The sequence below is a fragment of the Rutidosis leptorrhynchoides genome, chromosome 7, assembly GCF_046630445.1.
Source record: "Rutidosis leptorrhynchoides isolate AG116_Rl617_1_P2 chromosome 7, CSIRO_AGI_Rlap_v1, whole genome shotgun sequence".
Lineage (NCBI taxonomy): Eukaryota > Viridiplantae > Streptophyta > Magnoliopsida > Asterales > Asteraceae > Rutidosis > Rutidosis leptorrhynchoides.
In genome coordinates, this window is record NC_092339.1 from 91,077,265 (window position 1) to 91,088,248 (window position 10,984).

Here is a 10,984-nt window from a genome sequence, read left to right on the forward strand (position 1 = left end):
AGTAATTGAGATGACTCGTGCATTCCGTAAACACCTTTTCAATGGTTATAATTAAAATACGCATATCGAAAATTAGTACAGTTTTATTATATGACAAGTAAAGAAAATTAGAAACAAAATTGTTATCCACATTAATGTTTCGAATGTCGTTCGCAAAACCGTTTTTAAAGGGTCAAAAATCGTAAAAAAATCATTTTCATTTGTTCGTGCGTTTACACACATATTGATTTTTTAGATTAATTCTTATAATACGTTTGTAAAAATGGCCCTTTGATTAAATCCTTAATCATAATAGCAATACTATAACCAAGGTTGCAAAATTCACTATTCAGGGATTAATCGGTCGGGACTTTAGAAGGATTAATCGGTAATTTGGAGATTAATCGGGGATTAATCGGATTGTACTTTATACATTTAAATACTAAATTTTAATAATTATATGTGTAAATATAGAAAAAAACCATAAATATAAAAATTAACATTAACATAATTGTCTAAAGTTATTCATTTTGCTCAAAAACTATTAAATTGTAGTTTAAATTCATGCTAAAATGTAAACCATGTTTTACTTTGACCGACTTTGATTACTAAATTCGATTTTGACCCATCAATTGACTTTGACCGTTTAATAAAACGGATTTTTGAAAATCGTAGCGGATTGCTCCAAAAAATGATTAATCGGGGATTAATCGGCGAGTAATCGAGTTTTTTACAACACTGACTATAACAGATACTAATGCGCAAGGTTGCAAAATTCGTTATTCGGGGATTAATCGGTCGGGACTTTGGAAGGATTAATCGGAAATTCGGGGATTAATCGGAGTTTAATCGGATTGTACTGTATACATTTAAAAATTAAATTTTAAAAATTACATGTGTAACTATAGAAAAAACATTATATAAAGATAAGTTTTAACCTAACGGTCTAAAATTGTTCATCTGTTTCAAAACTATAAAATTCTAGTTTAAATTCATGTTAAAACGTTAACCATTTTTGACTTTGACTGACACTGAGTAGCAAATTCGATTTTGATCCATCAATTGACGTTGACCGTTTAGTTAAACGGATTTTTGAAAATCGGAACGGATTGATCCTAAAAATGATTAAACGGGATTTAGTCAGCGAGTAATCGAGTTTTTTACAACACTGGTAATGTTAATCATATAAATATAGTATAAAGTATGAACATATGTTATTAATAAATAAGAACAAAACTAAATGTCGCCATTATGTTTGAAATGACAATGGTTAAATCACAAAACGATCATATTCTTAACGACATCTAGTACATACTAGAAAGAAAATTGACCGCGCGTTGCGGCGGTAACTAATAATCGTAGTCTGACTTACTTTGCAAAACTGGTATTCTCATACTATTTACTACCTGCTTACATGATAGCGTAAAGGTGGTTATTTACACAAAATGGCTATGGCTATTTATTTACGTTGACAAAAATGGAGTTGATGTTGTTTATTCAGTTACAAACTACTACATTCTCTTTGTTTCACTTTCTTCATTTAGATGAGGTCTGAACCCATAGCAACGTATGACAATCCGGCAACCCTCTTTTTTGAATTTCTATCACTGTATTATACTGCACAGAAAAGATCAAAGTAGAGAATAGATAATAACTTTATCGAATACAATTATCATATGTAAAAAGCAAATATATAATCAATTGAAAGAGTACACTATAATTACAGCTTGCAAATAATGAATACTACCTAAAAGTTTAAGTATTATATTCCCAATGCGTAGAACGAACATATTGTATAAATTAAGTTGACTCCCCACCTTTCTATAGACAGCTTACTCGTCAAAAACGAAGTTACGATTTAAGTTATTGACTTACGAAAACGAAATTGTGATTTGAAAGTTATCGACTTACGAAAAGAGTCTCAAGCTGTCACTGCAGTACCACTATTGCTGTTGTTTGCTGCTTCTACATGGCAATTACAACCCTAGTCGCACTTTTTGGCATCATATTAAACGCATTTAGACTTGACAAATTTATACATATCTTATATCATTATGAAGTTCGTTGGGTCTACTTTCCAACCTAATAATTGGTTTTCATAAGAAGACAACCATTTTCAACTTGAGAGTTTGCAAAGTAGGCCCGAGAGTGGTTTTAACACCTTTTACAAAAAATGACACATAATTGATTAACAACCCATTTTCTTATCCAGTTGACCCGAATGACTCAAAATCACCCCATAGCTTCAAAATCACATTTTAAAAATGTTGGTAACTTTCAAATTCTTAAAAACATGAAAATGGGCCAAGATGAATTCTTATGACCCAAATGGGTAACAATTTCCATCGTAACCCGAAACAACCTTAAACCTTCATTTTGTAACACCAAATTTTACAGTAGCATGACATAATATATGTGTATAAATTATCAATTACCCAATTCGACATCATAAGGTCTGATATGGCTGAAACGAACGGTTTTTATTGCGCGGTGTCGTTAGGCCGCGGCTCGCCAGGATCAGCCACTCGTGGGAGAGGGTACTATTTTAAATTTATATTTAGCGGGGCCTAAATCTTACTACTCCTTATAAGTAAGGTAAGTATGACCTAGAGTCGTATTTTTGAGATATCAGTAACATCGAACCTATATTTTAGCCTAAGATAGTTAGGGAGTAGTGGATATTTATTTTTAGGGTTTTCTAATTTAAAAAGACAGATAAAGTAAATGCGATAAAATTTGTAATTCAGATAAGGTTAAAGTAAGTGCATACTATGCTTTCGTCAGTTATGTTGCCGAGATTATGGAATGCTGGCTCATGGATAGGCAGAGGCCCTGTATTCATTACACTAGTCCTAAACGCCCCTGTCATAAGACATGTCACTGGGTACTACGTTAGGCTTGAAGATTCTAAATAGACAGCAACGTCCATTACCCCCGACGCCCGTGCAGTCTGACTACAGGCATACACGTTCAGACGGCTCATTCAATTGAGCAACTCGGTTGGGTGACGTATTAACATTCCAAAATGGTCTAAACTTTCTTAAGCATAATAGAATACATGATTTACCATATCCGAGAGACGTGATGTGCCTCAATGCTTTCGTTAATGATTGGTAAAAGATAGTTAGGCCCTTAAAAAGAGTTCAACCATAAAGAACACCATGACCAAGTCAAGTCGACTTCCATGAACACGTTCGGTTATCCTAACGGTCCAATCCTTTATGTGTCTAAACAAACATTTCCTTAATTAACTAAGAATCCCTCAAGCGGGGTGCAATGCTTGAGACCGCGTTATGGTGCAGTGTACTGGTCAACACTAACCGTGTTCCATGGCCTTACTTAGCAGAGGTACAGCTTACAACAACCGCTGTGCTTCAGCGTGCACGTACGAAGTTTATATGCATGGTGACTACACTAGTATGGTCTAGGACTAACAATGTACTAAGGGTCTAGTCAGATGTTTCACTACGAAAGAGTCCTCAGTCGGAATCCAAAGCTCGATAGACTTACTACAACCGGTGTGCCTCGGTCGATCTTACGTTGTATCCAATAGACTTCTCTTACCAAGGGGTGACAAAGATAGTGTACTCTGGATCGGGGTTCGCGACTTCCCAATAACAGAGCATATAACTACGTTCTATTAGTTGGAAAAGCGATTGAGTTTAAAGCATAATCGAAAAGCATTTCGACAGCATACACAAACCATAATATTATTTCGGCATTATAACTGCTTACATCATAGCATTCACTAAAGATAACTACTCGCTAATCATGGCAATAATATCATAAAACATTATATAAGATAAAGGATAGAAGTACCAGTAGATTAAACGAGTTCCGAATACAAAAGTGACAACTTCAAGACTCCAGACCGCTCCTAATACAATCTTCAGCGTTCTTCTTCGGGTACTAGGTTTCCCGCACGGAGTCGAAGGCCTTGAGAGTATGACTAATATTGTACAAGAGAGAGAAATAAGTGAATTGAAGTGTGTGTTGGAATGAATGACAAAGACCCTTTAACTAGACTTGGAAATTGCCAGCATATGCCTGGCAGGTCGCAATGCAGGGCGTATGGTAGGGCGTATTTGGCAGGCCGTATAGCTGGCAGACCGCATGGTGGGCCGTTTGTTGGCACTATCTGGCAGGCCGTTTCCATACTGGCATGCCGTATGGCAGGCCGTATGGCAGGCCGTATGGCAAGCCGTATGGTGTGCTGGTCAGCCTTGATTCCTTGGATCGTAACTTGATTTCTTGTCTTTCACCGTTTTTACTCTAGAATCTTCGTTTTAGCTCCGATTCTCTTAATTCTTTTTTGCACTGCCTTCATAATTACTTGTTCTTCAATTCTAATCGACGAAATGGGTATTTTGCCGATAAAGTTCGAATCTTTCTTGTTTTTGGGCCTTAATACCGGGGTGAAAACGTGACTTTTTAGCCGATATCAAATATCCCACACTTAGACTTTGCTTGTCCTCAAGCAAACTCTCATTTTTTTTTAAGAATCTTTTCGGTGTTTCTTTTCTAATAGCCTAAGCGGTTTGCTTTTATTATAAGAGCAAAAAGATAAGGTGAGTCATCTATGTTAGGATTGAAATTATCTCTGCAAGCATGCGAGGAGGTTACATGACATAGGATAGCTTTCACGGGTCACTCAAATCACTCAAGTGTTTAGGGTTCCCTATAGATCTAAGAAATGAAGTATGCTCATAGCCAGTCATGCTGCACCCATCGTCATATGCTTGATAAAAACTCAAATCCTTGCTGCTAACGCGAGAACGGTAGTAATCTCAGTTTAATAGGTCATTTGTCATTGATGGGAAAGGAATTTTGGAGTGGTAGTGAAGTTGTTTTTGAAGGGTGAGAAAAAGGTAGTGTAGTCTTTATACAGACTTTTATTCGGATAGATAGGAGTGCTGAAGTATTTTGAGAAGTACTTTTGAACTTTTTCTTCATTTGATAATCATTTTCGGTCAAGTTCTCTTCGGCATTTCTCTTATTTAGTTCTGTTCTTTTTTTCAGAACTTTTGTTTTTTTTTTTGTTTTGGAGACTTCATCTCGAGAAACTTTTTGCCGGTAAACTTTTACAAGACCTTTGCCATGATACTTGAGAGGTTTATAACATCGGGTTTTCGCAAGGAATCTCATTTTCTGGATTTTTCGAGAGATGGTAAAGGTGATATGGATGTGGTGGTGGATTAGAAGCAGTGGAGGTGCGGAAGGTTTATGTTTGACAAATGGCTAGCTATTTACAACCGAATCGCATTTTGCTGCTTGGAGATGTAGATCTAAAGCAAGTTCTGATTCTGAGCACAAACATCGGCACTCTCAACAGAAAATAGTGAAGCATTAAAGATGAATGATGGTCTTATTTGGGGTGCCTCATCATAATCAATTTAGGTCGATAATGCCTTAGTCATGCAATGCTCTATTAGAGATTTCAATCTAACAAGAATTCCACCTTACTTAAGCCTTATTTTTATTGACAAACGTTTTAGGTTTTCAAAAATACTCTTTCGAAAAGGGTTTCTTTTGCAAAAATTTTGAAATTTGGCTTAAGGACTTGGAATCTTCGTAATGGTTTATTATAATACAGCATAAAAAGATACCTACATCCCACACTTAGACGAACATTGTCCTCAATGTTCCTAGTGTACCACACTTAGGAGTTGAAGATTTGGGAGTATTTGTCTAGTGTTTTTATTGGGTGTTATCCCACACTTAGTGAAAAGCTAGGATGTGGCATATTTTGAATCTTGAGCTAGTAGCGAAAAGAAAGAAATACCCCTAGCAGATGCGGCTGGCTTCCTTGCTTCTTTATCGGCTCATTTGTCATCCTTTATTCTTCTACTCTACTTTATCGCACGGGTTGCCTCCCGAGAAGCGCTTTTGTTTAAGGTCGTTGGCTCGACCGTAGTGATGCTTCAAAAAGTAAACATTCCTCGCTGATGGTTGTGATCTTGGTCTTCTCGAAGGAATGTAAGTCTTGGTGGATAAGTCCTGAGAAAGTGTCGGACCAATAGTGGTAACAAGTCTGGTACTTCTCTTGAAGATCTTCTGAAAGATAAGTAGTGCGCAGTTTCGGCTCTTGATAAGTCTTGAAGTCCGATGAGAATATGATCCACAGCCCTGCTGGTTGACCTATGAATGTCGATCATAGAAGAGGTACTGGTGTTGATGATTTCTCTGATGGGATGCTCATTTCGAAGGTCTTCAAATAATGTAAGAAACTGTATCTTTAGAATCTCGAAGTCTTCGGAACGGTGATCTCCACAGTAGGAGTCGGTAGCTTTGCACAGATTAGTTAAGAGACGAAGCTGGAAAGAAGTGAACAGCAATCCTGATCCGAGTATTAGTTTCACCGTCTTTGAGTATATCTCCCGACATCCAGCTTTAAATGTGAAACTAGGATCTGTGGACTCGTGGAAGATACGTGATAGCTGCTTCGTAACATAGGTGGCAATGTTGACTCGATCTGGTTCAAGATGAGAGAACGGATTGTTTCGCCTTGCTTCCTCCATAACAGCATCTTGTAACTCTTTGATAATCAGATCAGCGTGGTGATCAATTGTTACATAAATCACTAGTCTGTCTGGTGTGCTTTCGAAATTATCTCTATCCAGAAGGGCAAAAAAACTGTGAATATCCTCGATTATTTGCAAATCAGAGTGATAAGTCGGGCGTCCGGTGGAAAGATCCATATGCTTCCGGATGAGAGTCAGTAGTGCTCGTTGGTTTCGTGAGAACGGAAGTGCAGATCGGGATAAGGCATTGTAAACCCTAGAGTAAATGATCTTCTGATCTTGACAGAATCTTGTCTCAAGAATAGTGCGAACCACTGAATTATGCTCTCGTTGCCTTTCTTCGTGATAGATATGATCGTGAAGAGAATTGATAAAGTCTTGAATGCGTTCTTCTAGGATTTCAACATCATTGTTTTCTCTTCGGAGATAGAGGTGGTGTTCTTCTCTGATAGCCATAATTCATTTTGTTAAGCGTAGCAAAAAGTAAATGGTTGACTTCTGGATGGCTTCGAGAATGTCTTCAAATTCATCGGTATCATTGATGAAGGTGATCATGTCTGCATGTGTGGATATAACCGGAATTTGATCTGAAGAAGAGTCTGGCTCCCCTTGATCTGCTTCGGTTGGAGAGTGTGAGTTAGTCATAATGTCTTCATGATGCTCTTCCTCATCATCATCGGTATCTGCGTCCGATGAACGGGTTTCTTCAGTATTCTGATTCTCCACTTTGATACTTACAGGATCAATTTCTATATCCTTAACCTCAGCGTTGTTGGTCTTCTTCTTTAAGCGAATGATTAAACTGTGATTTTCCGTTTCAAGCCTCATTATTTCTTCATGACGCTCAGTGCTTGTAACGGGCACTGTCGCAGTTTCTTTTACATCTTCCATTTCCTCCTCCTCCTCAGATTCTTCCTCTTCCTCTATTTCTTTGCTGGGATCCTCTTCTTCCATTTCTGGGTCGTTTACAGACTGTGATTCGACACCCATTTCGATATCATCGGCTGGTGGTGACTCATCATCGGAAGTGATCCGTCTGGTGGAGATAGCAAACATCTCTGCCTGTCCAGAAAGATCGGTTGGTCGGTCAATTTTGAAGGTAACGATCTCCCCATGTGATCTTAAGATCAAGGTTTGATTGTACACATCAATGACAGTCCTAGCCGTATTCATGAAAGGTCTCCCTAACACTATTGGGGTGTGTAGGTCTTCCTTAATATCCATCACTACGAAATCCGTAGGATACAAGAATTTGTCGACTTTCACCAAGACGTTCTCAACTATGCCCTTAGGATACCGAATTGTATAATCGGCAAGTTGGATTGTCATTTTGGTTGGTGACAAGTCTCCTAACTCTAATCTATTGTAGAGAGAGTGGGGGATTAGGTTGATACTTGCTCCTAAATCTGCTAGCGCATGAATGGTTCCAGATTGGTAGATTAAACACGGGAAAATGAATCGGCCCGTATCTCCTAGCTTTGGTGGTAGAGAGTTTCTGAGTAATGCAGAGCATTCTTCACTCAGTGAAATTTTGTTAGAGTCTGGTATCCTCTCCTTTGTAGAAAGAAGCCTTCGGATGTATCTCTTCTGGTTGGGAACTTTGGACATGGTGTCCAAGAATCTGCCATCTAGTTTGAAGGAATCAAGCTTGGATGGTTCTTCTTGTAGCCTTCCAGGATAAGGTACGCGAACTGGAGTTTCAGGGGTCAGCTTCTGAGTATATGTCGATTTGTTCTTGAGCCTAGTTGATCTTCTCCTTGGTTCTTCCTCTGGGATTATGGAATCCATTTGCTTTGCCTCTTCTATGTGGGGATTCTAGATAGTATTACTTGGCAATCTTCCCTGTGGTCGGGTTTCAAGGCGTTGTGATAACTGTCCGAGCTGCGTTTCCAAACTTTTGAGCAGAGCCAATTGATTTCTCATTAGTATCTCCGTCTGATCTTGTCTGGTTGCAGTTCTCTGATTTAGCTGTTGTTGTCCTTGGATGAACTGAGTTAACTGATCATCAGCTCCGAGAGTGGGGCTAGTTGCTTTTGTAATCTGGGTGGTAGGGGAATTTTCCTCAACTGGGGGACCAGTGAGTGGAAGTGGTTGATCGTAGGTCAATTGAGATTGTTGGGCTGGGTAAGGTGGATAGCGATAGCGGAAAGGTTGATTACTTTGCTGAAATTGATTAACCCTAGGTGGTTGATTGAATCCGGGATTTGGTGGACGAGCTGGGTATTGGACGTAACAGACTGAACGTACTCAACTTGATAATCTTCAGTAGGTTGCGGGTTGGTACAATTAACACAAGCCTGAGCTTGGTTAACCTGCTGTGGCTGCGTCTTCAATTCTCCGAGTTGTTTAGCAAGGGATTCCATCTTGTCCGTGAGAGATTTGATGGCCTCCGTTTGATTGTTAAGTGCAGAGAGTGGGGCAGATGATGAAGTTGTTTCACCACTGTTCCAGTCATGATGATGCATTGTCATGTTTTCGAGCAACTCCCATGCTTCATCTGCGGTTTGGTTCATCAGATTCCCTTGAGCTGCTGCATCGATCGTTGTCCTATGATTTACCGTAAGACCGTTGTAGAAGGTACAGATTTGGGCCGACTGTTCTAGCTGGTGATTAGGGCATTTCTTCAGCAGGGTTTTGAATCGCTCCCATGCTGTGTAAAGAGATTCATCATAACTTTGTTTGAAGTTAATGATGTCATTCTTTAGTTTGGTTCGTTTAGAAGGGGGGAAATATTTGGCTAGGAATTTAGTAGCCATCTCCGTCCATGACGTGATGGAATCTCTTTCCAATCCTTCAAACCAAGTTTGAGCATGATGAGTGAGAGAATAGGGGAACAAGTATAGCCGAACTATATCTTGTCCTATCCCTGGCTGTTTGTAGGAGTTCGAAAGAGATATGAATTTATCAAGGTGAGAATTAGGATCGTCATTCGGTAATCCATGAAACTGACAGCTATTCTAAATGAGCTGGATGATGTGATGTTTTAACTCGAACGAGTGTCCTTGAATCTCTGAAAATCTGATTGGTCCTCCTCGACCTTCAATCGAGGGTTTGGTATTTTCTACTAAAGTAATGCGTAACGCCATTTGGTTTCTGATTCGTGCTTCCTTGCGTGCTTTAGAGATTATTGCGTCTGGATCAGGTACGAATAACAACGACCCTGATCTAGATCGGGTTTGGGTCATACACTAGGTATGCCTTTTTGTTTTTAATTTTTCGCAAATAAACTAAAATTATAATAAGCTAAACTAAACTAATCTAATCTAATCTAGGATAATCTAATTTAATCTAAGGTAATCTTACCTAAAGTAGTCTAAAGTAATCTAAAGTTCCTTAACTAATTAACTAACTATCCTATGGTGGAATATGTTTTTGGTTCTGGCTACTGATTCCCTGGTATTTCGGTAACAGAGCTTCGTACGAACTATTCAACAAACCAAGTGGCCAGGCCGACTACGGAGAGGCAGGATCCTTTTGGTCCCAATATAATTGGCGACTGTTCGGAAAATCCAATAACCAAGTCCGTGTATAATTGTCTTTCTTAGACACCACTAAATGCTTGTGAATAAGTTTGATAGAGAGCAGTATTGCCTGATACCATGTCCCCGGCAGCGGCGCCAAAAAACTATTATAGTATTCTCTTGATATGGCCAAAACAGACGGTTTTTATTGCGCGGTGTCGTTAGGCCGCGGCTCGCCAGGATTAGCCACTCGTGGGAGAGGGTACTGTTTTAAATTTATATTTAGCGGGGCCTTAATCTTACTACTCCTTATAAGTAAGGGAAGTATGACCTAGAGTCGTATTTTTGAGATATCAGTAACATCGAACCTATACTTTAGCCTAAGATAGTTAGGGAGTAGTGGATATTTATTTTTAGGATTTTCTAATTTAAAAAGACAGATAAAGTAAATGCGATAAAATTTGTAATTCAGATAAGGTTAAAGTAAGTGCATACTATGATTTTGTCAGTTATGTTGCTGAGATTATGGAATGCTGGCTCATGGATAGGCAGAGGCCCTGTATTCATTACACTAGTCCTAAACGCCCCTGTCATAAGACATGTCACTGGGTACTGCGTTAGGCTTGAAGATTCTGAATAGACAGCAACGTCCCTTACCCCCGACGCCCGTGCAGTCTGACTACAGGCATACACGTTCAGACGGTTCATCCAATTGAGCGACTCGGTTGGGTGACGTATTAATATTCCAAAATGGTCTAAACTTTCTTAAGCATAATAGAATACATGGTTTACCATATCCGAGAGACGTGATGTGCCTCAATGCTTTCGTTAATGATTGGTAAAAGATAGTTAGGCCCTTAAAAAGAGTTCAACCATAAAGAACACCATGGCCAAGTCAAGTCGACTTCCATGAACACGTTCGGTTATCCTAACGGTCCAATCCTTTATGTGTCTAAACAAACATTTCCTTAATTAACTAAGAATCCCTCAAGCGGGGTGCAATGCTTGAGACCGCGTTATGGT